This window comes from Notamacropus eugenii, chromosome 4 (assembly GCF_028372415.1).
Source record: "Notamacropus eugenii isolate mMacEug1 chromosome 4, mMacEug1.pri_v2, whole genome shotgun sequence".
NCBI classification, from domain to species: domain Eukaryota; kingdom Metazoa; phylum Chordata; class Mammalia; order Diprotodontia; family Macropodidae; genus Notamacropus; species Notamacropus eugenii.
The window spans coordinates 585,253-591,609 of record NC_092875.1 but is presented as its reverse complement, the minus strand read 5'-3'; the positions used below and the strand labels follow the sequence as shown (position 1 = coordinate 591,609).

General features: G+C 43.0%; 1 pseudogene; it reads left to right on the top strand.

The window, feature by feature from the left end:
* The first annotated feature begins 4,061 nt into the window (after positions 1 to 4,061).
* LOC140502767 (glycine cleavage system H protein, mitochondrial-like) lies at positions 4,062 to 4,746 on the top strand (annotated as a pseudogene).
* The last annotated feature ends 1,611 nt before the right edge of the window (positions 4,747 to 6,357 follow it).

Here is a 6,357-nt window from a genome sequence, read left to right as displayed (position 1 = left end):
CCAATTCTATTAAAAACACTAGAGAGCATAGGAATAAATGGAACTTTCCTTAAAATGATAAGTAGCATCTACCCAAAGTGATCAGCAGGCATTTTAAGTAGTGGGGTAGAAGCATGTCCAGTAAGTTCAGGGGTGAAACAAGGATGTCCATTATCACCACTGTTATTCAATATGGTATTAGAAATGTTAGCTTCAGCAATAAGAGAAGAAAATAAAACTGATGGAATTAGAATAGGCAGAGAAGGAACTAAGTTATCACTCTTTGCAGATGATACGATGATATACATAGAGTATCCTCTTACTGTCTTGTTCCTTGCTTTACCCACACCTCTAATATCACCTTAACTTTCCCCCACACTCTTAATCTTATTCTATACACACTTCCAAAAACCTTCCAAACCTATCCCCTAGTTTTCTTACCCTTCTGCAAGTTCAGTAGACTTCTAAACCTCTTCAGATATATATGTTGTTTCTTCTTGAACCCAAATGAAAATAAGTTTCCAATACTACCAGCCTTCCCCACCAACCTGTTTCCTCTGAATTATTAGCTCTTCCTTCCATGCCCTGTTTCTGAGATAATTGCTCCTTTTTACCTGTTCCTACCCAGTTGTGATTTTTAGAATCACCCCATCATAAGCAAGTCAACAACAACTTTTCTTTCAAACTACCTTAGCAATGGGAACAGTTTTGAAAATTCTATTACAAATAATTACTAACATTACTAACATTTCCCATATCATAAGAAAACAGTTTGACCTTAATCAGTGTCTTATAATTAGGCTATAGTTAGTTCATTATGTTTCTTCTGGTAGAACAGGTAGTAAGCCAGCTGTTATACTCTCCTCTTTCACCCTCCTCAAGAGACTTCTTAATTCCTCTTCACTTTCTGCCATCAGAGTGGTAGCATCTGCACATCTGAGATTTGATGTTTCTCCTGGCAAGCTCAGTTCCAGGTTTTGATCCCTCCTGCTTGGCATTTCACATATCATCCTTCGCATACGATTTAAATTAAAAAGGTGAGAATATACAACTTTGTCCTCCTTTTCCAATCTGAAATTAGTCATTTGTTCCATGTGCAGTTCCACCTGTTGCCTCTTGGCCCTCATTCAGGTTCCTTGGGAGACAAGTAAGATGGAACCCTCATCTCTTTGTCACATTGTGTTGTGATGCAAATTGTCAAATACTTTAGTATGGTCAAGGAAGTAGAAGTAGGCTTTTTTACCCCTGAAACTTCCTTGATTTCACCATAAGCCAAAAAACTTAGGGATAGGGTTGACAACTTGGTGTCTACTTTCTCTGCTTCTTTGAAAACCAGCCTGTTCTGGTATTTCTCAGTTAACATATTGCTGAAGTCTAGCTTACAGAATCTAAAGCATAACATTACTGGCATGTGAAATGATCTCTCTGATTATTTTTTTAAGAGATCTCATTTTTCCCATTCTATTGAATTCTTTTTCATTTCTTTGTTTCTTTGTATTTCTCATATAAGCAAACTTTATCTCTCCTTGTTATTCTCTGGAATTCTGCATTCACTTGGGTATATCTTTCCTTTCTCCTTTCCCTTTCCCTTTCCCTTTCCTTTTCCCCCCCAGCTATTTCTAGATTCTCATCAGATGCCATTTTGATTTCTTGTTCTTCTTTTTCTTTGAAATTTGTTGTTGTTGATGATGCTGCTGCCTCTTGTCCAATATGGAGAACCTCTGTCCATGGTCCTTCAGGCTCTCTGTCTCCCTGATCTGATCCCTTCAATCTATTTATCACCTCCACATATTTGTTCATAAGGGATGTTATTTAGGTCATGGTGTGATGGGTTTCCCTAGTATGTTCTATAAGCACATTCATGGAAAAATTCTGCCAATAGTTTCTTTCAAAATTTGGTACAGTTACATGATCTTGTCAAATGTCATCATGCCAACTGCCAGTTGACCATGTCAACTCTGCTCAAGGAAAGAGTAGGAGCCAAGCATTTAGGATTAGGGGTAGAGTCAGAATCCAAGGGTTAGAGTGAGAGTTGGAGGCTAGGGTCTGCTGAGACTAAGGTGACCCGGAGGTTTAACTTCCCTATGTGCTCTTCTAGATACAGTTTTATAACTTTCATCATCAGTGGTCAATCTACCAGGTGGATATTGTTTCTGTATTAGAAATAAACTTCAAACCCCCACCACCTTGGATTCTGAGAGGTCTTGGTCAGAATTGGGCAGCCTTCTTTTAGTAAGGTCTTCCCTAGAGCTGACAAGATTTTATGACATTAATCAAAGAGAAAGTTAGAAGGTACCTTTTAAGACCCAAAGAAGTTCCCAGTAAAGGATAATTTTCAAGCTCTTTTCTCCTTTCCCCAAACAATGTAATCATTATCTATTTTAAAACAAAGCATGGCCAATAAAATACTTATGTTGTTAAGCATTGTTACCCCCCTGTTGAGTAGCTTAATTCAGTATTTCTAGAGAAAAGTTAAGTTACTAAGGTTATAACTGCATCACCCTTCAGAAATGATTTTTATTAGGAGTATTTCATATACTCTGCTTTCCCCAGATTCCCAAACAAGAAGGAATACAAGATAATAAATGACAATCTGGCTTTACTGTATGAGATAGTTACGGACACTCAGATGACACTGATTTAGTTGAATGAATGTCCTAAGGATGTTACATAGAACATCACTTCATACATCTATCAGTTTGACACCATGGACAGATTGCATTCATTGGCCGCTGTAGCAGACTTTAGATCCAATTACACTTTTATTTCTTATATTGACATTTATAAATAGATCACCATCATGAAATACATATATTTTACATTCAGGTCTGTCTTACCAATACAAGGTCAGATATCACAATTATCCTAATAGCAACAGACATGTAACTTTAAATGGTACCACATGGTTGTGACAAACTCAGTCCCATCAAATCTGGACTTACACGTATAAATGGTACCATAGAGAATCTCAGTTTCTTAAGGGCCATTGGCTGTCAGGACTTTCAGTTATGGAGCCCATGAATTTCAGCTGGTCTATTGACCAGGTTTTACCCTGGCTCTCTGAAGGATCTGAGCCCCAGAGCAGGAGGGGTAAGAGAGGTGCTGGAGGGATGGAGGAGACAGAGTTCTCAGGGATGACCAGGTTGAGGGGCTTGGGGCCCAGGTGGAATCCCAGCCCTGGGGTGGAGTTTGGAGGCCAAGGAGGAGTCTATGCAGGAAGATGGCTAGGGCTCTCAGAGACAGAGCTCTAAGAGTGTTAGATTCCAAAAAAGACTCATTTCAGAAGATGAGATTTTGGCTAAGAAGACTGAAGCCAGGGGTCTGAGGTGAGAAGAGGAAGTAATTATAGGAGGCCACCATTGGAAGAACAGTGTCAGGATATGGAAGTTGTTGACCAAGGATGAGCCACGAGGACAGAGGCCCTGGGTCAGAGTAAGTGGAGATAGGGTTGGGCATTCCTTGGGGTGCAGGGCAGGACTTGGGCAGGAGACACAGGCAGGGTCCTGAGGTACTAATGCAATGTGCCATTGGAAGAAAAGGTTGATCCTGGGGTTCAGGGATCTGACAGGAGGGGCCTCTTTAGGACTGGGAAGACCCATCCTCAGTAAACTGGCTATAAACACAAAGCCTGGGAGCTGAGATAACTCTCCTTATAGAATCCAGTTCTTCAGGAACATATCCCAGGTAGACCTGTACCAGGATGTTATAAAGCACCAGGGTCCTGCTGGCTCCCCTTCCTTTGGGCCTCGTTTTCCCATTCTTATGTCCTGCTGACCATTCTCCATGGCTGTCCCTCCAAGCCTAGGTACTGCCTGGGTCCCTATCCCTGGTCTTGACCAGACTCCCAATCACATCCCAAATGCCCCAGAGCACCACCCCCCATTTTATCATGGGAGCTTGCTGTCTCTCTCTTCAGACCTCTCCTATAGGACCCCAGGTGTTCTAGAACCCTGCCCTCAGCTCAAGGTTAGAGGTTCAGTTCTCCTGCCTTCATCCAATGCCCCTGTGAATTACTAATTTATAAAATGGGGGCAGGGTTACAGACACACCTTACCATTTGTGTACTCACTGAAAAGGACCACAATGAGGCCGCCCCCGGAGAAGATGGCGCTGCGAGCGGCCAGGAGCGTGCGGGTCGCGGCCTCGTCCCTGTGGGCGGTGGTCGGGGCTGAGACCTCCGGATCCCCGGCCTCCCTCGCAGCCGGCCCCGCGCGCCTGCTGGTCCGCCCCGGCCCGGGCTCCCCTCCCTTCCTCGCGGCCGCCGCCTCCCGGGGCCTCTGCACCAGCGCCCTGCGACTCGCGGGAAGCATTGGGAGATATAGTTTATTGTAGTCTTCCAGAAGTTGGAACAAAATTGAACAAACAAGATGAGTTCGGAGCTTTGGAAAGTGTGAAAGCTGCCAGTGAACTCTATTCTCCTCTATCAGGAGAAGTAACTGAAATTAATGTAGCTCTTGCAGAAGACCCAGGACTTGTCAACAAACCTTGTTATGAAGATGGTTGGCTGATTAAGATGACTCTGAGCAACCCTTCAGAACTTGATGAACTGATGAGTGAGGATGCATATGAGAGATACATAAAATCTATTGAGGATTGAACATTGGACCCCCAAATAAATTAGCACAAGAATACAGCCCAATATAGTTTTGTCCTAAATTAGGGGTATATGGAAGATTAGCAACTTTAACACTTCTGAAACAACACCATGGCATGGAAAAGAATCTTAACTACTCAGAATGACTGGATAAAAATGCTTTTTACTATTTGCACCTTTTGCACAACTTCTTCCTTGTAATTTCAAATTAGTGTGTCTGGTTCTGAATTCATCGCATCATGTTTGGCAAAAATGAATTCTAAGACCGTGTACTTCAGAGCTAGAATTTTATCTGTAAAAAGCCTTAAATCAGTAATGGTATAATGGCCAACTCCATCCATCACCAGTTGTGTTCAGAATACATTTGGTTTTCTGTCCATGGGAATAATTTACTGAGATTGGTTAGCTGACTGGTGTCAGATGCTGTACGATACCAACTTAATTTCAATAAACTGCTTGGCTGAAGGTATTTTTACAGATGAGGCTTCAACCTTGCAGCAGAATAGGTAATGAAATTTAATAAACTTTTTAAAAACCTTGAAAAAAAAAAAAAGGACCACAATGAGCACAGGAAATGGGGCAGCAATTACACTTTAAGAAGGCACACAGACCAGCTCTGAAGAGTGTGGAGCTATAGAGAGGTAGAGGGCAGAGCTCCCTGACTGGGAATGGGATGGAGAAGGGAAGCCGAATGAGGAAGGGAAGGGAGGGGGACAGGCAGAGAAGATCTCTCCCTCAACCATGGCTTAGAGGTGGGGTCACTAGGAAGCTTGGACTGGGCATGGCCAGGGTGCAGTGTATGACCTTGGCATCTTCCATGTCTGCCCAAGCTCCCAGTGCTCTCTAGAGCCTGCTTCAGTTGCCTTCATGACCTTTGGAAGAAATTATTTTTATTTGCCCATTCCTGGATGGATGAGGGGTAGTTCTTTTGCTTGAGGTTGGCAGCCCCTCCCTCACCCATGGGTTTCTGGCCTTTCAATACCCTCAAAACTGGTTCAGCAAGAAGGAGTTTACCACGTATGGACACTGGGCATGCTACAGCTTCTTGGGGCCACATGGGAGAGTTGTGTGACAGGTAGACACCCAAGGAGTTGGAAAACGACTCAGCAAGGCCTCACACCAGAAGTGGTAGTCCTCCTTGAACAGCTGTAAAACCAAAAGCAAGGGGTGGGGCTAAAGACACCCTGTCAAGAGAGGGAGAACATTTCCTACATGGGGGATAGCAGAGTCAGGAGATCAGGTCTTGGTGAAACCTCATCCAGGAGGCCAGTGTCCCTGGGTCAGAGATCAGGAGGAGGAGGAAGGGAGGAGTGAGGTGTAAGAAGACAGGAAAGCAGGTGGGGATGGTTATATGTACCTACTGTGTGCCAGGCACCTTGTACATTTTAGCTCATTTGATTCTGTTGACAGAATCATCAGGGTCCTTGTTAGTGACATTCTGAATAAGGCACACACACACACACACACGCACGCAACAAACACATGGACACACATATTATGTAGATGTTCTCCTGAGATTTGTGAGTGTCCAAGAGACTGGATTATAATCAGGCAGTGCTTTAGGTAGAAAGGGTAGAGAAAAGATGATTTTTAACAAAAAAAAGAAAGACTTTAAAGTATTAAAGTGATCAAAGGCATTTAGTATTTGCAATAAAACCCAACCACTTCTTTTTGAGTCAGTTATTTAATTAGCATTAGTAAAGCTCCTAGTGGGTGATTAGGTGGCCTAGTGAATAGAGTACTGGGTCTAAAACTCTTCCAGAGTTCAGATCAGGCCTCAGGAA